At 34.5% G+C, this 27,456-nt stretch overlaps 1 long non-coding RNA gene across 1 annotated transcript in view; it reads left to right on the top strand.

The window, feature by feature from the left end:
- The window catches only part of LOC141553508 (uncharacterized), a 70,183-nt gene that overhangs the window by 31,015 nt on the left and 11,712 nt on the right, over window positions 1-27,456 (top strand). The window lies entirely within an intron of this gene.

Below are 27,456 nucleotides of genomic sequence, written 5' to 3'. Positions count from 1 at the left end.
AATTTGCTTGTTTAAAGTCACAGGTTGATATGTTTTGAGGCAGATTTTGAGCTTAGGTTTTTATGTACTGAAATTCAGAACTTTATCTCTAGAAAGAGAGCTTTAATCATTATACACGGCAACTGCAAGATTATACGATGATCAAGTAGCTCTCTTCAACAATAAAATGATTCAGGCCAGTTCCAATGGTCTTGTGATGAAGAGAGCCATCTGCACCCAGAGAGAGGACCATGAGAACTGAGTGGATCACAACATTGTATTTTCACTCTTTTTGTTGTTGATTGCTTGCATTTTGTTTTCTTTTCATTATTTTCCTTTTTGATCTGATTTTTCTTGTGCAGTATGATATTTGTGGAATGTATAGAAGAATTGAACATGTTTAATATGTATTGGATTATTTGCCATCTAGGGGAGGGAGTGAGGGAAAGATGGAAAAATTTTTAGAACACAAGATTTTGTAAAGGTGAAAGTTGAAAATTATCCATTTGATATTTTGAAAATAAAAAGATTTAACTAAAAAAAGAAAAAGAACTCTAGTTCTATACTATGACATCTCCAACAATCTTATCATAGGCCTAAGCTGCAGAACCCATTCCTTGTGTACATTTTTAAAAGTTCAGTTGTAATGATTTCATAGGAAAAAGGTAAGTGTTGAAAATATATTTCACGCCACAAACGTTTGAAGGAAGATAATGATATTTTTCATCCATAGAGGTGCTTCTACAGTTTGTAACTACTTATAAAACATAACCAAAACCAGTCTTTTGAGCTTAGTTGGTTATAGGATCATAGATTCAGAGTTGTAAGGGACCTTAGAGGACAACTACTAAGAGGGTGTAGTGGATAGAATGCCAGGGTTGGAATCAGGAAAACATATTTTCCTGAGTTCAGATCTGGCCTCAGATGTTTACTAACTGTGTGACCCTGGGCAAGTAACCTAATTTACCTCAATTTCCTTATTTGTGAAATGAACTGGAAAAGAAAATACTATTTCAGTATCTCCACCAAGAAAACCCCAAATGGATAGAAAAAAGCTGGACATAATTAATTCAACATCAGACAATAATTTCAACCTTCTCATTTTAAAGAAGGAAAGTGGAGGTTTTAGAATTTTAACCCCTCTTCTTTGACTATAAGCCAGTGTTCTTTCAAATATACCATATTGCTCATTTTACAAACAAGGAAACCGAGGCAAATAGAGTGAAGTGACTTGCTCAGGTTCACACAGTTGGTAATGTATTTGAGGTCAGATCTGAGTTCAGGAAGATGAATATTTCTGTTCCTGACCTGGCCCTCTATCCCCCATACCACCTTTCTATATGTCCTCTAAGTTCCCTTACAAACCATGAATCTATGATGTAGAATTCAAAGACAGCATAGTGTCTATTGGCCTGGATACCTTTACTTTTAATTCTTTATATAGGAGAAAGGTAAAAGATTGGGAGAACTCTGTGCTCAGGGTGAAGTTGAAAAGAGACAGGATCATAAGGAAGAATGAGGAACACTATTTATGTTCTCTAATTCCACATTTCCTAACCCTTATTAGTGTTCTGACCAACTGAACAATCCTCTTTACTTAGTGGAGCAGTCACTTTTGATGTATGATTCTCAGGAGTTCAGCCTAAAGATACAGAGAAGCCTGCATCCAAGTGTCATCACCAAACTAGTGGAATTTTAGTTGTAATTGAGACTATAGGGAAATAAAAGGAAGAATTTAAGGGGTGGTCTGTGACAGAGTAAACTTCCAAGTGGCTATCTTGAGTGAGGATCACATGATTCATCTTGGGCCACCTGGTATTTTGGATGAAGAACAGGGCAGGTCACTGATTGCTGTGATTAAGCTGTGATGGGGTCATGGAATGATTATAACCATTCTTTCCAGCTTAAAACAGGAAGAACCAATTGAGAAGCAGTGACTGGGAAATCAACACAGAACTGCATTTAGACAATTGTATTTCTGTACACAAAATGCAGAAATATCTACAGCAATTGAAGAAAAATTATATATTAGAAAATTGACAATAAAATACATTTTCAGGGTTTCAGGATTTTTAGAACTAGAAGGAATTTTAGAGATTATATAATACAGCCCACTCAATTTACAGATGAGAAAATAGATTAGGAACATTGATTATAGTTTATTATTCCCCTTCCTTTATTCCTTTTTAAGCATGGATTTTATGTAATCCAATGCCAATATTTCTGAATAAAATGGCAATTTATTACCCCTGGTAGGCTGGATTAAGATCAGAGAGCTATCCATCTAATAATATGACCAGTTATATATTCACCTAAAAATATATTAAATGTAAAAAAAAAAAAAAAAAAAAAAAGAAAGAAAGAAGAAAACCAAATTACCAGTACCAAAAATGAAAAGGATGAATTCACCATCAATTATTAGGACCCATTTTGTCCAATTATATGCCAATAAATCTGATAATCTAAGCAAAATGGATAAATATTTATAAACATATAAATTGCCCAGATTAACAGAAGAGGAAATAGAACACTTAAATAACCCCATTTTAGGAGAAGAAATTGAACAAGCCATAAATAAACTCCTTAAGAAAAAGTCCCCAGGGCCCGATTGATTCACAAATGAATTCTTCCAAACATTTAAAAGATAATTAATTCCAATAATATATAAAATATTTGGGAAAATAGGCAAAGAAGCAATCCTATTAAATTCCTTTGAGAAACAAATATGGTGCTGATGCTTAAATTAGAAAAAAAGTTAAAACAGAGAAAATTATAGACTAGTTTGTCTAATGAATATTCATGCAAAAGTTTTAAATAAAATATTAACAAGGAGATTACAGTAATATATTACAAGGATCATACACTATGATCAAGTGGTTATTTATACCATGAATTCAGGGCTGGTTCAATATCAGGAAAACTCTGAGCATAATCTACCATATCAAAAACAATACAAGCAGATATCATATGATTATCTCAATAAATGAAGAAAAAACTTTTGACAAAATACAACACCCATTCCTGTTAAAAAAGATTCTAGAGACTTAAAATAACAAGTAACACATGTCTGAAACCATCAACAAATTAGGAGTTTCCCCAATAAGATTGGGATCATCATTATTACCACTATTATTTGATATTAGATATAAAGAGAAAAAGAAATCGAAGGAATTGGAATAGATAATGAGGAAACAAAATAATGATATGATGATATACTTAGAAATTCTAGAGATTTGGGGTGTAGGATGTGTTTGAGGAAAGACTAATACCTTTCTAGTATAAGGACTGCCAAGCTGCTTTTTCAGAGCTGCTTTCCACCTTTGGTGTCTACTCAATCATTTAAACACAACAAAACTTTGTAGATGCACCTTCACAGCAAACATTGGCATTTAATAGTCTATGTGATTGTAAGGAGAAGAGACAAACCTAATATGAGAGTGATAAAAGCAACATGTGGCACAAAGTGCTGGACTTGATCATAGATTTATCCTCTGCAAGCTAAATATTCATGTTTATCAAAAGCAGTGATTCCAAAGCTAAATGACCACCAGAAGAATTAATGTCAACAGATAAGAACACTTTTCTGAGTGAGAACAATTTGTTGTTAACTTTGAGGAAAAAGTGAGCTAACACATAGTTGGCAATAAAGGTGTAATAAAAGAGGAGTGGGAAGTTTTCAGAGATTTGGTGTACACCATTGCATTTGCTCATCTTGATCTGGATATTTGTGAACCTCTAGACTAGCTTAATGAAAACAATGGGGGAAATTCAGAAGCTTCTAAATGAAAAGCAAGGATTCCACAGGGTTTTATTCCAGGACAGTTCATCCATCTCTAAGATGCATTTAATTCTATCAAAAGTAAAGTACAAGCGTTAAGTTTAGAGACATTCAGGATTCTTGGCTCAGTAAGAAGGCAGATGAAATTCAATTTTGTGTTGATAATAACAATCCAAAGCACTTTTATTCCCTAAAAGCTATTTATGAACCAAAAACCTATGATGCAGCTCAACTACTCAATGCTGATGAAGCCACATTGATTAGTGACAAGGACATGATCCTAGAAAGAGGGGCTACACATTTCCATAGCATTCTCAACAGAATGTCATCAATCAGTGTTGAAGCCACTGACCCTTTACCTCTGGTTGAAGTCAATCCTTCTCTGGTTGAAGTTCCAACTGAAGAAGAGGTTTTGAATGCCATTAGGCTCCTCTCCTGGGGCAAAACACCCGGTGCTGATTCTATTCCAACTGAGATTTATCATATGGGGATAGGGGTCCATTGCTCACACAAATGTTGACTGAAATTTTCAGGGTTATATGACAAAACTCTATATGACAAAAGGAGGTTATCCCCCAGAATTTCAAGGATACCTCCACTGTCCATCTCTATAGAGGTAAAGGAAATAGATTCTCCTGCAACAATCAAGGGTGGGGGGACAGAGATTTTTGTCAGAGTCCTTCTTAATAATCTGATCCTAAACTTTGAAGATTATTTGCCTGAGAGTCAGTGTAACTTCAGAAGGGGACCAGGAGTAATCAATATAGTATTTATTGCCCAATAATTCCAGAAGAAATGCCAGGAGAAGAATAGAGGTCTGTACATAATGTAGGTAGATATGATCAAGATCTTTGATACTTCTAGTCATGAGGGCTTGTGGAAAACTATATAAAAATTTGGTTGCCCAGAGAAGTATATCAATATTATGTGTCAATTTCGTGACAACATGCTTGCCTGGATTCTGGAAAATGGACAATGTTCTCATGCTTTTCTAGTCACTAGTGGACTGAAACAAGACCATGAGTATGATGTTTTTAGCCATGTTGGCAAATGCTTTCATTAAGGACAAATAGCATCAGGGTGAGCTATCACCTGATGGTAAATTCTTCAACTTTAAAAGGTTAGAAGCCAAGACTTAAGTGGAAGTGCAGCTTCTGAAGATGGGACAAAGTATGGATAGATTCTCTATTGTTTGTGCTAATTTTGACCTAACAATTAATATCAAGAAAATAAAGTGCTCTATCAGAAAACACCACAACATTCACCCATGGAACCATCAGTTACAGTAAATGGAGAAGTTGTGAGTACCATGGATAAGTTCACTTTGGCAGTATATTTTCCAGGGATGTACACATTGATAATAAGGTTGACACACCCATTGTCAGAGCACAAACTCTATTGCAGAGAGTGCAACTCTAATGAGCTGGCCATGTGATCTGAATGTCAAATATATGCTTGTCAAAAAGACTATTTTATGGAAGACTCACATGATGGTCAGAAAAAGTAATACAAGGACACTCAAGGTCTCTCTTAAGATTGTGGGACATAGGAGAGACTGATACAGAATGGTGTGATCTCATTAGAGAAGGTGCTGTGCTCTATGAGCAGAGAAGAATTGAAATAGCTCAAAGGAAAGGAAACGTGAGATGCACAAATTTAGAGAATCCATTCCAAATGTTTACCTAAAGTGTTTGTGCCCAACCTGTGGTAGAGCATTCTGAGCTTTTATCGGTCTGATCACAGTTGGACACACTGTACCTTGATTATAACATATTGATTTCATTTTAGTCTTCTTTGAGAACAAAGGACAACAACCAACCAGGATATAAAGCAAACCCAAATAAATCATCAGCATTTCTCTATATTGCCAACAAAATCCTTCAGCAAAAGATGGAAAGAAAAGTTCCATTTAAAATAACTGTAAACAATATTAAACTCAGGAACTATGTGAACACAGTTGCAATACACTTTTTCACACAAATAAAATCAGATCTAAACATTTGGAAAAGTATTAATTATTCATAAGTAGGCTAAGCCAATATAATAAAAATAACAGTCTACCTAAATAAATCTACTTATTCAGGGTTATGCTAATTAAACTACCAAAAACATTTTGCAAAGCTAGAAAAAATAACAAAATTCATCTGGAAGACAAAAAGTTCAAAATATCAAAGGATTTAATGAAAAAAAAAGTAAAGGAACATGGCCTAGCCATATTAGATCTCAAATTGTATTATAAAGTGGTAATCATCAAAATAATCTGTTATTTGCTAAAAAAAAAAGTGATAGATCAGTGGAATAGATTTTGTACATAACACACAGTAAATGACCATACTGAAGTAGTGTTTGAGAAACCCAGAGACCCAAGCTTTTGGGACAGCAACTCACTATTTGACAAAAATTGCTTGAAAAAAAATGGAATATGGTATGGCAGAAACTAAGTATAAAACAGTATCTTATACCATATAATAAGATAAACCCAAAGGGGGTACATGATTTAGATGTAGTGATACCACAAGCAAATTAGGGGAACATGGAAAAGTTTAATTATGAAATCTATAGATAAGGGAAGAGTATAGGACCAAACAGGAATTAGAGAACATTACAAGATGTAAATTAATAATTTTATTATATTAAATTAAAACACTTTTGCACAATGTAACTAAGATTAGAAGGAAAGTATAAAGATAGGAAACATTTTTTGCAGCCAGTGTTTCTGATAAAGACCTCATTTTTCAACTATATAGAGAATTAGTCAAATTTCTAAGAATACAAATCTTTCCCCCAATTGATAAATAAATGGTCAAAGGATATAAACAGGCAATTTTTAGAAAAGAAATCTAAGCCATATATAGTCATATAAAAATGCTCTAAATCACTATTGATTGGAGATTAAAACAATTCTGTGGTACCACCTCACCCCTATCAGATTGTCTAAAATGATACAAAGGAAAAATGATAAATGTTGGAGAGGATGTGGAAATATTGGAACATTATTGCACAGTTGGTAGAGATGTGAAATGATCTAACCATCCTGGAGAACAATTTGGAACTATGCTTAAAGGGCTATAATACTAGGTATACTCTTTGACCCAGAAATATCACTACTAAGTATGTATCCCAAAAAGACAAAAATATTTATAGCAGCTCTTTTCATAATGGCAAAGAATTGGAAATTGAGGGGATGTTTATCAATTGGGAAATGGCTGAACAAGTTGTGATATATGAATGTAATGGAATACTATTGTGCTATAAGAAATGATGAGTAGACTGATTTCAGAAAAAACTGAAAGGACTTAACATGAACTGATGTGAAGTGAAGTGAGTAGAACCAGGAGAACATTGTCCACAGCAATAGCGTGGACAACTTTGAAGTACTTAGCTATTCTCAGCAATACAGTGGTCTACTCCTGATGAGAAATACTCTCCATTTTCAGAGAAAGAACTTATAGAATCTGGGTGCAGATCAAGACATAACATTTTTATTTTCCCCATTTTTTATGTTGTTTTTTTCTATGTTTTATTTTGAACACGACTATGATGGAAATATGGCTTCATGATTACACATGTATAACCTATATCAAATTGTTTACCATCTCAAGATGAGGGTGAGAATAGAAGGAGGAAGAGAATTTGGTAAAAAAAAAATTTTAAGTGAATGTTACAAATTATTTTTACATACAATTGGGGAAAATTGTAAAACATTATTTTTAAAAAAGATACTAACTGTGATAGGTATTTCCATTAGATATAGCATAGAATGATGGAAAGAGACAGATGCCCTCTGAGCCTGTGTTCTACTAACTCTGTGACCCTTATTTAGCAAATCACTTAATCTCTAATGCAGAGATGTCAATATATATCCGAAACCAGATTAAAATGTATTTGGGAAATATTTAGCAAAATAAATAAAAATACAAGAAAGCATAAATAATATTAACATTTGGTTTCCTCATTTAATATATGCCCTTAGGGATTCTTATGTATGATTTAGTGGCCCTGTTTTTATTTGAGTTTGACATTATTGCTCTTGGACCTAGGACAGATCTTTAAGAGTACAGATTACAGAGAGGTTCATTGTTAGAGGGAATTCCCTTTGTCAGTGAAATCACATCTATTCCCCTAAGCATTACATAATTTATATTTATTTTTATTTTTAGTAAATCAAAGTTGGTTTACTAAAGTCATTAAATTGTTCTTCCTCAGCAAATTTGTGTGCATTAGGATTTTTTAAAATGTATGTATGTGTTTTTAATTTGAGGAGTATATGAGATAAGGACTGTAGACAAGGCTGTAAAGTACTATTGGCTAGAAATTAATGGAAGGGCTAAAAGTGTGGAAAGAGTATGAAAATAAATAACTTGATCTGCAGTGTGATATAATTAGAAAATATTTAAGAGAAACTGAAAGACAGAAAAATCTACATGAAGGTAGGGAGAGATTTGTGAAAATAGAAGATACGAGACACTTGGGCTTTGTTATCCTTATGCTTGTGTACTCTAGGAATAATTTGGGTATTTCTATCACTGTCTATAAAATGTCAGAAATGGGATAAGGGATCTAGATAAATTCCCGCTATCTCCAAAAATGACCCTTTCCTTTTTAAAAAGTTATGCTTACTGACAGCACTGGGAATTAAAAAAGAAATCTCCTCAGAAAGTCTTTCATCTTCAATTTTAAGAGAGATAATCTTCAGCAAATGTATTCATTAACTAAATTATTATGTGCAAAATTCTACTAAGTTTCAGTAGAAGTCAATAATACAAGCAGGAAAGTTAGGCGGCCTGTAAAGAAGGTATCACAAGGGGGATTTTTATTTTTATTTTGATTTTTTAATTGTTATTTTCCCAGTTACATGTAAAACAATTTTTGTTATATGTGTATATTTAATTTTTTTTTACATATTTCTGTATGAATCATCTTGGGAAAGAAAAATCAGAACAAAAAGGAAAAATCATAAGAAAAAAAAGAAGCAGGAAAAAAAAGGTGAAAATGTATGAGTTGATCTATATTCAGTCTCCACAGTTCTCTGTCTGGATGTAGATGGTGTTTTTCATCCAAAGTTTATTGGGATTGCTTTGGATCACTGACTTGCTGAGAAGAACCAGGTCTATGATAGCTAATCATCACACAATCCTGCTGTTGCTGTGTACAATGTTTTCCTGGTTCTGCTTGCATCACTCAGCACCAGTTCATGTAAATCTTTCATGTAAATCTTTCCAGGCCTTTCTAAAATCAGCCTTTTCATCATTTTTTATTTCCATTACTTTCATATACCATAATTTATTCAGCCATTCCCCAACTGATGGGCATGCTCTTAATTTCCAATTCTTTGCTACTACAAAAAGACCTGCTGCATGCATTTTACACATGTAGATACTTTCCCCTCTTTTAATGATTTCTTTGGGATACAGACCCAATATTGACATTGCTGGATCAAAATTGTAATAGGTCTTTGAGCATAGTTTCAAATTGTTTTTCAGAATGGTTGGATCAATTTACAACTCCACCAACAAAGAATTAGTTTATAAATTTTCTCACATTTATTATTTTTCCCTCCTGTCATCTTATCCAATCTGATAGAGATGAGATGGTACTTCAAAACTGTTTTAATTTGCATTTTTCTAATCAATAGTGATCTAGTATTTTTTCCATATGACTTTAAGTGGCTTTAATTTCTTCATCTGAAAATTGTCTGTTTATATCCTTTGATCATTTTTCAATTGGGTAATGGCTTATATTCTTACATAAATTTGACTCAGCTCTTTATACATTTTAAAAATGGGACTGTTATCAGAAACAGTGACTATAAACTGTTTTCCCCAGATTTCTGCTTCCCTTTTAATCTTGGCTGCATTGATATTGTTTGTGTGAAACCTTTTTAATTTAATGTAATCAAAATTATCAATTTTATATTTCGTAATGTTCTTTAGTCCTTTTTTGATTAGGAATTCCTCTCTTCTCCAAAAATCTGATAGTTTAATTATCTCATTCTCCTAATTTGCTTATTACCCTTTATGCCTAAAGCATGTACCCATTTTTATCTTATTTTGGTATGGGATATGAAATGGAAGTATATGCTGAGTTTCTGACATTATTTTCTAGTGTTCCTGGCAGTTTTTGCCAAATAGTGAATTCTTAAGCCAGAAGCTGGAGTCTTTGGGTTTATCAAACACTATATTATTATAGTTATTGACTATTTTGTCCTGTGATCCTAACCTATTCCACTGCTCCACCACTCTATTTTTTAGCCAGTATCAGATGGTTTTGAAGACACCTGATTTATGATGGAGTTTTAAGTCTGATACTATTAGACCACTGTTCTTTGCATGTTTTCCCATTAATTTCCACAAAGGAAATTAAAAAAAAAATTCTTTTACTAATTTACATTTTTAATGTCAGAGAATTCCACTCTCCATGACATGTAGAGTTGTCAAATCAGTTGTGTTATAGTAAAGTCACAAAAATTACAGTTGGACAGTAACCCAAAGGGGCAATGATCAGACCCAGGGGTAGTAATTTTCAAACCTTGCTTTGGTTTCTCCTCATTCTGATTTGAAGTAGTCATATTCCCTGATCTTAAGAAGCTTACAATCTAGTAAAGTGCAACCCTGTTTGATCATGTTCAGTTTGTCTAACATGGAGCTCAAAGTCTCTACAACATAGGTAAGAGTGAGTAGCCTTTGACAGACTCTTTGTCTTTAAAAAAAATAGTGAGATTGAACCTGTTTTGTTCTTTGTCTGTCATTGGCTGTCCTCCTAGCTGCTATTTCCAGTAAACCAAATCTGTGAAAGAAGGGACTTGTTAGGTTCTTACTAAATGCTAAGTTGGTACTTGACAATTCTCTAGTTCCGGCTTTTACTGGGAGTTTTTACTTGTGAATTCCTGGGGAAGAGCTTGCATGCTTAGGAGGAGCAAGTTCATTGGTTGAAGTAATTTTTCCCAGAAGCCCTTGCATTATCCCACGCCCATTCTCTGGGAGGATAAAAGAGAGAAGTCACTACTCTGGACCAGAGTTAACGGCAACTGTCTGGAGACAACGGTTCTCTACAGGAAGAAGAATCTGTCCGAGAGATTTGAGTTGACACAGCAGATCTCCTCCCAGAGAACGATTGGCAGCTTCTGGAGACAACAGCACGTTACAGGGACTTAACCTTCCGTTGCTTTCCCTCTTTTATCCCAGTTCTGAGAGAAGGGTCTGATGGTGTTTATTCCTGTTCTGTGTTGTTTGGCTGCAATTTCAAGTGCTTGGAGGTGATTTCCCACAGGACTGGGAGTTTTGAGTCAGCTAATACAGAAAGGAAATCCCGAGAAACTGGTTATGGACTTATACCTGGAATTGTGTTCTATGAGAACCAAGATAGGCTAGGAACCTAATTCTCTTCTCTTAACAAGAGACTGAGGTAGTACAGTGGGAAGGGGGATTATGTATCCTACAATTTGGGGGAGGGCATGTTTGTATATTTGAGATTCCCTTTTCTCTTTCAAAAAAATTCCCCTGTGTTACATAATTTTTTATAAAAATAAAAATTCTGATCCAGAAGTTGAGAGAGAAATTTGAGCCCATTGTTATGGAGCTTTCAGCAAGAAGATTCCTGGAGTCTGAGAAATGGTGACTTTCCACTGCCACCACCCAAGAGACTTAGATTTTCTAGCCCCGATAAGTTAATAATACACAAGAGAGAATATGACAACTATTACTTGAAGGGCTGCCATGGGAAAGAAATATGACATGACATGAAAGAGATTAGACTTACTTTGAATAGTTTTGGAGGAGAGATTTAGGACAATGAATGAATACCAAAAGGATATAGCTTTTGGCCCCAAGTGAAGAATTCTCTAAGGATTAAAGTTATTGAACAGTAGAAGGAATTGCTTCACAAGTCAGTGTCACTGAAAGTACTTAACTTTATATTCCAGGGATGAGAAGGCAATGCCCAATTCTAAGTAAGATTGATAGAATATGTCTTTAAATCCTGCTGAGGTTGGTTAAGCAGATTTTTTGGTATGAGCACTTATGTTGCAAGAGATATCTGGAGACTTTAGCAATAAAATAAGAAGTCCCAGATGAATTTTTTGAGAAGGGAAAAAGATATTGCTCTTGATATTGCAGCATTTAAATCTAGAGATTAACTCAGAGATCATTTAGTTCAATTCTTTCACTTTACAGAGAGGAATCTGAGACCCAGGGAGTTTGACTTCTTTAAGACCAACAGGTTAGTAATGATCAGAAGCAGGTTTAGAACCCAGGTCCTCTGATTCCAAATTCAGGACTTTCTAGTATACCTAAAATGTATACTAAATTTAAATTTTATTTAAATTTACTAAAATTTTATAAATACAAATGACAGACTTACATATAAGATAATAATGGTTATTGTAGCAATTGCTCTAACTTTACTCTATCAGGCTAAGTCCAGTTACATTTGTTTAGTGTCCTGGAGGTGCCTCTGAGGAGCTGAGGGTTATCTTTTTCCACTTTAATATTAATGGTCTCAACCCTTATTCTCATTATGCTCCCTCTCCCATTAGCTGCCATGATTAATACCCTTTAACCGATTACCCTTGACTAGATTTGACAAAGGTATATTAGAAAGATTGAGTAAGACCAGAAGGACAAACACTTCCACAACACCAGGAAACACATTTTCCTCTATACCAGAACTTCTTAAACTTTTTCCACTTGTGATCCCTTTTTGCCCAAGAAATTTTTACACAAACCTGATTATATATGTTTATAAAATAGGTAGGCAAACCAAATATTTATTGATAATAAATCATAATTTAATGACCCTCACCTTCAGTTATATGACCCCATATGGTCTCACAACCCACAATTTAAGAAGCTTTACTCTATACCACTTTATCTTCTAGGGGAAAAATGGCGTACATAGATAGCATTAGTCCTATCAAGTTGATACAAATTTGACTTCATTGTTAAAAGACTTCATTGACTTTGTGAACTATTAATTGGCTGAGCTCCTCACTCCCTGGAGCACTGATATTTAAATGACTCAGAACCCAGCTTGGGCTCCACTCCCAGACTGCCACCTCCAATCTCCTTTACCTAAAACAAAAGAATAAATTCTGAAGCAAAGAATTGAAGCATGTATTCTAGGGCTATGTGTTGGCTTTGGATAAGGAAGGTCAAAATATTTCTCTTTCTTCATAGACTATCTCTTCTTTTACTAGAACACTGCCAGGTAAGAAGTCAAACCAAGAGAATGTCAAACCAAGGCTCATTTCTAGCCAATCAAAAAAAATTTCCTCTTTACCATATACTTAGCAGCCCAGAATTAGTTATAGAATGTTTGCATGAACTTCAAAGTTCATATAGGTATTGTATGAATTGAGCTTTTTTGCATAAGCTCATAAGAATTGGACTTGTTTCAATTTTTTTGGACTCAATTCTCCCTTGTCATATAATGACATTATATATCATTATCATTATATGATATATATATTGATATACATATTTATCAATATATATTTATATATATATATATAAAAATAAATATCATTAGATAATGCTCACTTTAAGATTTTCTGAGTACTTTATTCAAACTACTCTATGTGGTAGGTATTATCAATATTATTACTTCTATTTTGTCAAAAAAAGAAACTAAATCGAGAAAGCCTTACTTGATTGAATCCCATTTGATCTGAGATGCAACTTGGATCTCCTGGCTCCAATATTCTTTCCAATCAATACAGCTGGAGGATACCCTTTAGAAAGAAGGATCCCTCTGTGTCATCATTTTCTTGTCTTTGAGTGAGTAGTATTTTCTGATGGTAGAAATTATGGCTAGTTTTTATTCATTGCTTCCTTCCATGCCATCAATAAATATATCTATAAATATGCTCAGTTCTCCTCTATCTTTTAAAAAACTTCTGGTTGACAATAAAGGTGAATATCCCCTTGAGCTATCACCCTATATTTCTTCTCCCTTTCACAGCCAAACTTCTGTAAAGTTGATTCACTCCATTTATTCACTCCTCCCCAGGCAATAGAATTTTGACTCTAGCTGGTGCTCTCTGTAAAGATTACCAATGATCTTCTAATAAAATCTGACAGCCTTTTTTTTTTTTTCCAGCTCTCTTCCTTTTTGTTCTCTCTGCGTTTGATATAACGAAATCAAATCATTTTCCCTGTTTTTCTTTCTCCTGCCTTTTTTGTTATCATACATCTTCCCTTATACAAGATAACCTAATGAGACTGCTTTAAGCTCTCTTCTCTCCATACTCAGATGCTGCTTTCTATCAAGCTCTTTCTTGATTCCTCCCAGTTATTAATTCTCTCTCCTTCCTGAAATAACTTTGTATTACCTTTAATATAATTTGCATGAATTTATCTGTGTATATGTTGTATCCCTCAGCAGAATGTAAATTTCTTGAGAGGAGTGTCTGCTTAGCTTTGGCTTTTGTATCTCCAATGGTTATCAGAATGGCTGGCAAATCATAGGTTCTTAATAAATGCCTGCTCCCTAGAAAGACTTACTTGAACTGATGCTGAGTGAAGTGGCAGAATCAGAATAACATTGTACACAGCAATAGCAAGATTTTGAGATGATAAACTATGATAGATTTGGCTCTTCTCAGCAAAGCAGTGATCCAAGACAATTTATTTCTTCCTTTCTTCTTCCTTTTTTCTTTCTTTCCTGAGGCAATTGGGGTTAACTTGTCCAGGGTTACACAGCTAGGAAGTGTTAAGTGTCTGAGATCAGTTTTGAGCTCAGGTCTTCCTGACTTAGGACTGGTGCTCTCTCCAGTGAGCCACTTAGTTGCCCCAGATCCAAGATAATTTCAATAGATTTGGGCTGGAAAATGCCATCCACATCCAGAGAGAACTATGGAAACTGAATGTAGATCAAAGCACACTATTTTCATCTTTTCTTTTGTTTGTTTGTTTTTTCTTTCTTGTGGTTTTCCCCATTTATTCTTATTTTTCTTCCTCAACATGACAAATATGGAAATATGTTAAAAATGATTGTACATGTATAACCTAATATCAGATTGGGGAGGGGAGAGGTATGAGAGAAAGGGAGAAAAAAATTGAATTCAAGATCTTACAAAAATGAATCTTGAAAACTATCTTTACATGTAATTGGGAAAATAAAATACTATTGAGAAAAAAATGTCTGCTGAATTCAATTGAATTGGCTTAAAAACAGGATTATAATTACCCAAATACCATCCACTCAGTATCAGGCTTGGAAAAGGAGAATATTTTTATTTTATTCTATTTTTTCCTAAATATTATCTTTTTATGTTTTAAAATTAATTATAATTATAACTTTTTTTTTGACAGTACATATGCATGGGTAATTTTTTACAACATCTCTTGCACTCACATTTATTCTGAATTTTCCCTCCTTCCCTCCACCTCCTCCCCTAGATGGCAGGCAGTCCCATACATGTTAAATGTGTTATAGTATATCCTAGATACATTATTTGTGTGCAGAACCGAATTTCTTGTTGCACAGGAAGAATTGGATTCAGAAGACAAAAATAACCTGGGAAGAAAGACAATAGTGCAAACAGTTTACACTCATCTCCCAGTGCTCCTTCAAGGAGAATATTTTATATAAAATTTATATTTCTCCAGATTAGAGGAGAACTTGGGAACTAGTGCTGAGGACAGTGCTCTGCATACAAAATGCTCTTAATAAATGTTTGATGAATGAATGAGTGAATGAGTCTTCTCTGGCTGCATTCCTCCTAAATTTTTCACTGCAACCAGATCATCTGATGGCTAGAAGAATGGGTCCCTGTTCACAAAGAATCATATCATAAACTGCCCAAATAGTTTAGAGAATGAATGCTTCTTAGCTTTTAGACATATTTTCTAGATGTCTGATGCCCAGGTACTTGAATTAAGATAGTGGTCTTATGAATGAGGAGAAGGTGATAGTTGAGAGAGCTAGCTATAAAATAAAAACAATAGAACTTAACAACTGATTGGATATGAGCAGTGAGGGAAAGTGATGAGAAGAAGATGACTCTAAGGTTATGTCATCTAGGTGACTGGAAGGATGATGATGCTTTTGTTAGAAATAGGGAAGTTCAGAAGAGATGTTTGTTTTGGGGAAAAGAGAATAAATTTTGTTTTGGACTTGTTGAATTGGAGATTTCTATGGGTACTAGGTTAGAAATGTGTAGTAGATAGTTGGTAATTTGGACCTTATGAGAGATACATAAGCTTAAGTACTCAGACAATAGATATTATATCATATTTATTGAGATGAGGGAAGAGATACACAGAGATAAAGACACACACACAGAGACAGAGATACACAGAGAAACAGACAGATAGACAGAAAGACAGGCAGAGACACAGAGAGAAAACATTTAATATTGTTGACTCCCTGTCTTTGATGTTCTCCTTCCTTAGTTTCCATGGCACAGAAGAAAGGGAATAAGCATTTATTATATTACCACCATGTGGCAGGCACTGTTAAGCACTTTATAAATATTTTCTCATTTGATCTTCATAACAACTTTGAGAGACAGGTGCTGTTATTATCCCCATTTTACAGTTGAGGAAACTGAGGGAAATAGAAGTTGAATGACTTGCATTGGTCATACAGCTAGCAAAATTCTTTGTGACTCCAGGCCCAAAGTTCTATCCACTGTAACACTTAGATGCCTCTGATTTTATATTTATCTTCTACTTATCTGATTGTTTCTTGTTGATTTCCTCTATCAATTCCTATTTCTTCTTCCATTTTCCAAGTATTAGATGTCTCTCAAGATTGTCTTTTTCTTTCCTTTTCTACAATTTTTTTCTTAATAATTTCATTTATGCCTATAGTTTCAATTATCAATTTTGTCACTTTAAAAAATATCTTTCTTTTAAGATGTAGTCACTTGTTTCCAACTACTTATGAACTTTTCCCTCCTCCCTTCCCTCCTTTTCTCTCCCTTCCCTCTTCTCCTACGCCTTGATTCTCAAGGAGAACAACTCTCTAAGTGTTTCAGATCACTGATTTTTTTCGTGTACTTTATCATTTTCTAAACAGAATCATAGGTACTAATGTCCATGACTCATACACCTGTTACATTGCACGTCTCGAGGGACTGTCATTTTTCATTGTGTTCACAAAGAGCATATAAACTGCCCAAGGAGTTTAGAGGATGAATGCTTCTTAGCTTTTAGACATATTTTCTAGATGTCTGAAGACCAGGTACTTGAAATAGGGTAGTGGTCTTATGAGTAGAGAGAAAGTGACACTGAGTGAGCTAACTATAAAATAAAAACAATGGAACTTATTAACTGATTGGATATGAGGGGCAAGGGAGAGTAAGCAGATAAAGATGACTCTAAGGTTATGAATCATCTAGGTGACTGGAAGGATGGTGGTGCTTTTGCTAGAAATAGGGAAGTTCAGAAAAGATATTAATTTTGGGGAAAAGAAAATAAATTTTACTTTGGACTTGTTGAATTGGAGATTTCTATGGGTAGTAGGTTGGAAATGTGTAGTAGATAGCTGGTGGATAGATGGACCTGGACCTTGTAAGAGATACATAGGCCTAAGTACACAGAGAATAGATACTATATCAGATGAACTGAGAAGAGGGGAGAGACACAGGAAAAAATACACATTTACACACACACACACACACACACACACACAGAGTTTCTCATGTAATGCCGTGTACATAAATATTTGCTGAACAGAATTGTATTTTTGATTTGTCCAGAGTCATATATAGGTAGTAAGTGGCAAATCTGGGATCAGAACTCAAATTTCTTGGTCTCTATCACAGTGTCTCTTTCACCATTGACAACCTCCCCATATCCATCCATTCTTCTATTTACCCTTCTATAAAAAATCATATTATTTTTTGGACAAATGAGCAGCATCATCACTTATTAAATCCATGTTATATATTGTGCAGGGAATTGAGGATATTAAAACAAAAATGAAAAGGGGACCAGATTTCCTGTCCTCAAGAAGCTGAAATTATATTGGAGGAGATGACATTTACATATATAAGTATAAAAATATACTTATAAAAAAAGGCAAAACAATTTTAGAAAGGAGAAAGGAGATGCACTTGCAGTTTGACCCATTGACTAGAGTGCTAGAGGTGGACATCTGTATTATTAAGTGAGCAGGCACATGCAAGGTAATTTCAGTCAGCCTTTAATTATTCTTTCAGTCTTCTAAACAACTGTTTCCTTTTATTGACTCATTTCATGATTCAGATTATACTACCTGTGACATTTTTAAATAAATTGATTGGGATGGGCTTAAGGGCTGGAAATTAAGAAAGACTATTAGATTCTTCTCTTTAGAGCTTCTAGCAAAAGGAAATAGTCAGTCCTTTAAAAGAAAAGTTTGTTGTTGATTGCTTAGCTGTCTAGAGCATATTCGGGATTATAAAGTTCTAAGCAAGATACTGAAGACCTTAGGGGAACAGAATTACTGAAAAGATTAGGAAACTCTTTGAGGACAGGGACTTTCACTTTGATTTTTAAAAAATTTAATTTAATTTTAATTTTTTATTTTATTTTGAATTCAATAGTGTTTTATTTTTTGATTACATGTAAAGATAGTTTTCAACATCCTTTTTAAAATAATAGCTTTTTATTTTCAAAATAAATGCAAAGGTAGTTTTCAATATTCACCCTTGTAAAACCTTATGCTCCAAATTTTTTCTCCCTCCCTTCCCCTATACCCTCCCTACATGCAATCCAATATACAACATTCATTTTTGTAAGATTTTAAGTTCCAAATTTTTTTCTCCCTCTCTCCCATAGCACCACTCTTCTCAAGACCACAAGCAATCTGATAAAGATTATACCTATGCAATAATTTAAAACATATTTCCCCATTAGTCATTTTGTTTCACTTTGACTTCTAATCCGCAGCATTTACCACAGTATTAGGTAAGTGTGTAAGGAGTCCTTGTATCGAGGATATATTATGAAGTGAACAGTTACTTTAAAAAATGTGTTTGAAATTGGGATTTGGATTTCTAGGACAAGGATTGAGATTTAGAAATGATGGACTCGTATCCAATCTAAAAGAATTTTTTTTTTTTTTTTTTTTTTTTTTTGAGGCTGGGGTTAAGTGACTTGCCCAGGGTCACACAGCTAGGAAGTGTTAAGTGTCTGAGACCAGATCTGAAACTTGGGTCCTCCTGAATTCAAGGCTGGTGCTCTATCCACTGCGCCACCTAGCTGCCCCTAAAAAAACATTTTAACAAGGGTCTATAGAAAAAATGAAAAAATGGGACCTATGAATCTGAACAAGAGCAATTTTTAAATGAAAATAGAGAGGGAAGAAGAAAACTCCACATAACACAGATAGCCAGTATATTATAAGGTCATCAGGAATTCATAAAAAGATCAAAAAAGAGGAATGAAACCTATGATCTCAAATGCCTAAACAGAAAAGTGCAGAATATATATAATAAACAAGGTGAAATAAACATCTAGATTCAAAGCAGCACAATTGACTCCAAAGGCAAGGAATAATAATTTCTATTATTATAGTATATTAAAGTTTCTAAACCTATTTCTCAGACTATCTAATTGGTGTAGGAAATGCAAATATTTTAACCCCTCCCCTTTTAAAGAAAAGGAAATAGAACTTCAGAGAAGTTCAGTGATTACTAATGTTTGCACAGCAAATAATGTTGGAAGAAGGGCTTGACCTTGCGTCCTTGGATTCAATAATTGAATGCTTCTTCCCCAATACTTGACAAGACTCTAGTTACCAATGAATCATAGCAAGATACAAACATTATTGGAATATAGCTTTGCAGGGATATACTTTATTCAAAAGAAAAAATGATTAAAAGAAGTGATGGAATTATATTGGATATTATGAAAACATCCTCATTTGAAGAAATCCATGAAACTTTGGGCAGTGGAGTGATGAACAGAAGTCATTTTGTTGCAAGAGCTCCTACAAGCCATCTGAATGATAGGAGAAAATAGAAGGCAAGTTTCAGGATTATAAATCCGAGGAAAAACATTGCATAGTAGTGTTGAGGAATTTCTTCTGTTGAACCACCTTGGGCTTTCTCTCTTTTGAAAGTAGGGAAATGAGTACATTGGTAATTGATATACTGAGAATTTTATTGTCTAAAAGGCAGGACTCAGTTCTCTTGAGTCCTAGTTGAATGTAGTGAAAGGGTGTTACAAAGGAAAATGCAGCCAATGGATTTAGCATTGGACCTTCCTTCTTCGAGTTCTAAATGGATAGAAGACTGTGGGATCCTCAACTACTTTTCATTCCTTCATGTCCAAGGCAACTCCTATAATACTAACTTCTTTGCTATGATTAAAAATGTTACTTTTTGATTTGTTAAATATCCATAGCTATTTGCTAAACACTGAATATATATGCTCAGAACTAGAATAGTTGCTTTGGAGAACTCATATATTTAAGATACAATCCTAGCCCTCAGGAATATTGTGATGGAGTCAAGGGATGAAGGTAATTCACAAGGAACAATTACAAGTTACTCCTGGACAGTGTAACAAGCCAGGGTTAAGTGCTGGACAGGCACCTGAGAGTTTACAGAAGACAGAAATCTATGGATATCAGACTTGTCCTGGAAAGTTTCATGGAGGAGGGGAAGAAAGTTAAATTTGTCTTTGAATGATATGGTTTTATTTGGATGAAGTGGTGGGGTAGACTTTCAAGTCTGGAGTAATCAGCAGGAATAGGAATACTGAGGTGGGAATGAACATGATGACCATAGAAAAGACAAGTAGAAGTGAGAGTATTAGGGAAACAAGACTGGGTAGGTAGGTTATTCTGGGATCAGATTTTGAGGGCTTTGAAAGTCAGACAGAGATTAAGACTTGATGTGATCAATAATGAGGAAGCCCATAGCATAGTAACCATATATCATATGATATATGATCACAAAAATTAGAGTTAGACTTTAGAAATCATCTAGCCCAATCTCCCCATTTTATTGATGGGGAAACAGAAGCCAGAGAAATGTCATGACTTTCCTAAAATCACACAGCTCATTGGTATGAAAACTATGATAAATATGATGGATTGAAAGACTAGTATCATAGTATCATAAGATGGATAGAAAGTGAGGAGATTGTTATAACAGTCTAGAACAAAGGTAATGACTCTTGAGATAGCTGTCAGTCAGTCAGTAAATTAGCATCTACTATGTGCCAGACTCTGTTCTAAATGCTGAGAATACAAAGGCAAAAGTCATTCCCTGCCCTGGACAAACTCATGATCTAACCGGAGAGACACAATGTACCAACAGGCAATATACAGACTAAGATTGTAGTAAATTTAGTTGTAAGTTTATAGTTGTAGCAAACTTTTGTAGGGACTAGAGAAGGAGGGGGGAATTCAAGAGACATTTAAAAATAGTTGGCAGGACTAGGTAAAAGAATACACACACACACATATAATAGAGATATGCAGTGTGAATTCAAATAATGTCACTTAGCTAGAGAGAAAAGTGTCAAAGGTGGTTATAAGACTTCTGAAAGACTTAGATAATGGTTAACTTCTGCACTCTATATCATATGTGTTCCCTCCTTTCTATTCCCACCACTGTCACTTTAATCCAGACATCTATTTTATCTTGCCTGGACAACAGACAATAGTCAGAGGACTCTTGACAATTCCCAGGTCTAATGAAGTCATTCATCTGCCCCTAAACCTTCAGGGACTCCCTATTACTTATTTGATAATTAAAAGAACAATTATTTAATATATATTTTTCTCCAACTAAATGTAAAAACGATTTTAAAAATTCATTTAAAAAAGAGCTCTAAATGCTCTTCCTTGTTCTTTCTTTACCTTTCCCTGTCATTGAGAAGGCAAGCAATTTGGTGCCTTCTTACTTATCTAAAAGAGCTCTAAATGCTCTTCCTTGCTCTTTTTATACTTTCTCCTCTCATTGAAAAGGCAAGCAATTTGATATCCTCTTACTTATCTAAATATAGTCATGCATGCCTTTAGACAGAACCCAATAAGCACAATATTCTTGTTAGCCAAGTTCCCAGCCAAGATTTTATTTTCCACTAGTATATAAACTAATGTCTTGATAAAATAATGAATGCTGGCTGGCCACAGAATGAATAACACATTTAGTAGAACAGTCTTCCTTCTCTTCAGATTTCCCTGGAATTAATGTCAACTGACAGTCATGTCATCACATACAATAAATTATCATTTAAAATGCACAAAACCAGTGATCTAGAAAATGTGAAATACACAAAAATTAACCCCCCAAAACAAAACCCTCAACAAATAAACTCCTTTTTAATTTCCTGAGGCTTTTGAGTTAAAAGAAGAATCCGATTTGCATTTATTTCTCCCTCCAAGATGAAATACACCAACTGGAGCCAAGCATTTTCTACTGAGAAGTGTTATATAATTACCAACTTGAGTAGAATTATGAAACAAATGAAACTTGATCTTTTTGCTGTGGTCCTGGCCATGTTCCAAAGAGATTTCTCAATTACTTAGACTTTTTATTTATCTTAATTCTGTTTTGACAGATTTACTCAATTTATTTAGTTCTGTAAGGTGCTAACACTTGGAAGAGTTTTGTCTTTCATCGGTCAGCTCAGAGTTTAAGAAACATCTGTTGTTTTAATTAGTTAAATTTGTTTTTTTCTTCCCATCAATTTCCCATTTCAAAAGGGGAATCTCTTGATCAAACTTCTTGCCAAGTTGGCCATTTTGGGGAATTTCCTACTTCAAAAGGGGAATCTCTTGACTAAGCTTCCTGCCAAATTGGCCACTTTGAGGGATTTAAACCAACAATATGACTTTATTTTGTTGGGTTTTTTAAGTTGGGTGTCTCCTTTATGGTAAATTTATTATTAAAATTTATTTACTTTTGACAATAGCCTTTTATTTTTATAATACAAGCAAAGATAGTTTTCAACACTCACCCCTGCAAATCCTTGTGTTCCAAATTTTTCTCCATCCCTTCCCCCCACTCTCCTCCCCTAGACAGCAAACAATCCAATATATGCTAATATATTCTATACATAACAATATGATGTTTTGTTCACATCTTTGAGCTAAATTAATTTCAGAAGTTTGGGAGAAGCAGGATAGAGCAGTAGAAAAAGATTATTGGAGTCACAGATCCACCTTAGAGAACTAGAAGTGTTATGGGCCAGAACTCTGACTTGAAACAAAGGATTCTTACAAGGTCAGTGGAATTGATAGACAATGGTTATCTAGTTTAGCATGATGCTTAACAATTCTCCAGGTCAGTGCATATACTTAGTACTTATTATAGTTCTACAAGATTCACACCCTTGATAAGAGCTTATAAGAGCTTATATGCTGGGACAAACTCAGCCAGAATCATAACTAGGGAAGACAGAGAAGTGGTGGCAGGCTCTCCTCCTTCACTTCTCCATTGAAACCAAGACTCCGGAAGGCTCTCCAGAAAGCTGCCCAGCCCCAGGAAAGAGATAATAAAGGATCTGGACTGGACTAGAAGAAAGCTAACCAGACTCCAGGAAAGGAGGCAAGACTTTGAAAAAGACAATAAAGGATTTGGACTTTAACCCCTGGCTACTCTTGCGGTTATTACTGAACTGAAATGAAGGCTGCTTCCAGAGACCCCAAGAAAACCTCAACAGAGAACATTTCATTTTAGAGAGAATATTACTTAGAAGGACACTTATTCTAGTAGAATTCTCTCATTTTACAGTTAAGGAAACTGAGTGGGGGGGGAGGGGAATTCACTTTAAGTGTTAGGTTTTCAACTTAGTCTCTTTCTTATCACACGAAGTAGATACCATTCCCTGAGGGAATCTTTCAAATCCAAAAGTGGAAAGCTTCAATGAAAACATCTTTAATAAAAATATAGTAACATAAATTCATAAATATGTACAGTCATGGTAATTCATCTTTTAAAATAACAATCTAGATCATTGCAGTAATTAAGAAATACATTAAATGTCTTAGAATATGCTTTTTAATGAACTATTTACTTCCCATATAGTTTTTCTTCTAAATCCACATATAGAAGGTGTCCTAAAAATCTTTATGCACTTTAAAGCTTTAATAGTTTAAAAAATGAAGTATTAAAATTTCAGTAAATGAAGCAAACACTGCCTAACCCTACTACTAGATATTTCCTAAATTAAGACGTTTTAAGTTTTAAAAGCTCTAAAACTTTTAGAACACCACATATTTGACCTATGCAGTATTTGCTTCAATTAGTAAATTTACTTACTTGTTTAAAAAAAAAAACTAATAAATAAAGGTAGGAAATGGGGAGAAATAACACAAAGTTTAGTAAGTATTTATGTAGAGAAGAACCAGGAAGCAGCTACATGAAGGAAGGAGTTGCTTTGGAAATGAAGAAATGAAAAGTGGTTGAGGACTCCACAATCTCTTATCCATTTAAGATTGGAAGAAGGAGAACTCAGTGATAAATATGTTGGCTGTATTTTTCTATGCAACAGCATTTTTTAACCCTTCTTTTTGCTTTATTTCCCATCTCTATTTTTTCAGCGAATGAATGGAATGGGGAAAGGGTCAAGGGGTTGGGATGCTGATGAGGAAGATGAGGAAGACAATCAGTTCGATTCCTTTTCTCCTCACATTAAGCCATGGTTTGTAGATTCTGTTGGTTTTTAACCTGGCATTCTTTGAGCCACAAAACATTATTAATTTTTTGACTCTGGAATAACTTTACATGTAAACCCATGTTCACTGTTCACTATTCCCCAGGTTTAAATAAAAAGTAGAGAGAGTTGCTGATTCCTTTTTATAACAGAATATTTTTAGCCATTCTTTCCATCCTTGGGAGCAAAGATAGATAAAGAAAAAAAAGCTCACTACAAAAAAAAAAAAAACACTTTTGATCCAAATCAGTCACCCCTTAAGATGTGATGAAAATAAAGGCAAGAAAAATTGCCAGGTAGCTCTATGTGTTACAATTAACCTCTCTGGTGTCCTGGTTTTTACCAAGCACTGTGCAATTATGCAAAATCATAATGGGCACATTAACACTGCTCATTAGCATGTTTAGAGCTTCTTTTACTGCAAAAATTGATTATTGAGTTTTTTTTTGAAAATTTCCTGAGGCTCAATTTCCCAAAAGTGAAATAGACTAGAACTAACTTATCTAAGAAAGCAGCTTCCAAGACAGATTACAAGTATTCATATTGAATTAAATATTCAAAGGGAGGAGGTGCTCCCAGATAAAATGAAAGCTGAACAAATTTTGTGTGGGAGCATAGAAAAAAAATCATCACATTTGTGCCAGCCCACAGGTAAATTCCTAATCAATTAGGCTAGAATAGTGTTGAAAAATGGGTTATTGATTCATATTTGAGCCATTCTCAAGACAAACTAATAAACACTCTTCTCCATTAAACTATTTCTATTTTAATGATTTCAACTCTTATCCTCGAGTATGATGCTATAAATTAGACTCACTCTTAATAAATACTCTCACCTCTCTCTTTTACAGTCTCAAGGTTGCACAAGGGCTACAGAAATGGAAAGGAAGCTCAATGTCAGGAATGTGAATAGGCTTATTATTCCATGTATAGTCATGATGGCCTATAGCAATTCAAATGTGTCTAATATTTTATTTCTGTTCATGAAATGGCACTCAAATAGTTCTCCTGATGCTAGGAAATGTATTCTTTTTGGTAGTTTGGGATCCAAGGCTGATTTGATTGATTATAACTGTTTCTGAGCAGCCTGAAATTCAATAGAAAACACATCGATTCAAGTACATAAGAACCAAGGGCTCATGGGGGATGGTGCCATAAAGATGACTAACTCAAGGTTCTTTCTTTCCAAACGCTCATAGTCTAGTAGGTGGTGGTGACTCTCCATACACCAAACCTCCCCTTGATCACTTTGTTTTCCTTCTGAATTTTCATGTCATCTTTAAGTTTCAGAGAATAGTAAATATCTCTTTGAAAATAAAATGTCCATTTAATAAGTTCATAGTTTTTTATACCATCTTTTTGGTTTTTTTTAAATATATTGAAATGTTTGTGCTTGTTGATTAAGTTCCACAATAAAAAAATACAAAAAGAAAGAAGAAAAAAAGAAGGCTGAAGGAAGAAGAAGAAAGAAGAAGAGGAAGTAGAAAGAAAAAGAAGAGGAAAAAGAGGAAAAGGAAAAAGACTGGCCAAGTGGAGGTGAATTGCCAGGGCATTTAATATAAAAGGATCTGTCTATGATCTTTTGGAAGAATAGTGGTAATACTCATTCCACACCCCATCTACTGCAGACTACTTACCTGCTTCCAGTCTGGCCCTTGTTGCCATCATCCAAGAGAGCAACCCCTGTAGGGAACTAATGCATAGTCATTGCCACCACTGATACCAAACACTGAACAACTGCCACTATCAGATAGAGTAGGTCCCAGAACCCTGGAAATATTAGTCCTTTTACCTCTACTCCTACCAGTTCACAGGCCAGACTTTTAACCTGCCCCCATGATGGTCTTCAGGAAAGCAGCTTCTATGGAGAAGCAACTTATAACTACAACACATTCTAGCCCAAACCATCATCACTGTAGTTGCTGAATTATTTCAGTGGTGTCTGATTCTTCATTACCTCATTTGGATTTTTTTCTTTGGGGGGGGGTCAAAGATACTGGATTGGTTTGCACTTCCTTCATCTTATTTTACACATGAGTAACTGAGGCAAATAGGATTAAATTACTTACCTAGAGTGACACAGCTAGTAAGTATCTGAGGCTGGATGAATCTTCCTGATTCTAAGTTCAGGGCTGAATCCACTGTACCATCTAGCTACCTACTAACCCTAGGACAGATAAGTCAGGCCAGCTGAAACATAGCATCCTGAGGGAGGGACAGGAAATAGTATATGCCAATCAAGCCAAACCATTGCCATCACTTTGACTACCACCATGATGGTATTAGATAATATGGAGACAACCAAGGAACCTGAGCCCAAGAGCCTACTCTTGATTGATTATTCTTAATAACTAGAATTTTAAAAGGAAATTTTAATAATTTCCATTGTCTATTGATTATTATAAAAACTAGTGTGAAATAGTAGACAGTATCCTGGGATCTGGAAGATCTAGGTTAAAAATAATGTCTCAATCCATTTCTAGTCAATGTGATTTCTATGCCTTAGTTGAGTTATGTGAGTTTCTTTGCCTTTGTATGCCTCATCTACAACATGAGATAGTTGATCTCAGAGACCTGTAATTTTCCTCCCAGCTCCAAATTTGTGATCCTGTCATTGGTTATCAATATTTTGAAGCAGTTAATGTCAAAGCCTTTTCTCATTATTTAGTTTGATGGACTAGTTACTAAGAAGGCTGGAAGTGACCCTTAAAGATTGGCTAGTGAGTTCAATCTTCCATTTTAAGGCAAATTCTCACTTTAACTATTCAAGATTGATGAAAAATATAATAATTATAATATCTTCAGATTAAACCACACAATGAATTTGGGATTAGATTTATTTGTAAAGTTTTATGCATCTGCATTAAAAAATTAAATTGGTGATTATTTTAAAAAGGAAACATTTGTTCTGGCCAAAATGACCAAAATAAGCCATAGATTAAAAGATTTAGAATTGGGGGCAGCTAGGTGGCACAGTGGATAGAGCACCAGCCCTGAATTCAGGAGGACCAGAGTTCAAATCTGGTCTCACTTAACACTTCCTAGCTGTGTAACCCTGGGCAAGTCACTTAAATCCAGCCTCAGGAAAAGAAAAAAAAA

The sequence above is a fragment of the Sminthopsis crassicaudata genome, chromosome 1 (assembly GCF_048593235.1).
Source record: "Sminthopsis crassicaudata isolate SCR6 chromosome 1, ASM4859323v1, whole genome shotgun sequence".
NCBI lineage: Eukaryota > Metazoa > Chordata > Mammalia > Dasyuromorphia > Dasyuridae > Sminthopsis > Sminthopsis crassicaudata.
The sequence above is the reverse complement of the archived record's forward strand: the minus strand, read 5'-3'. Positions and strand labels throughout refer to the sequence as shown.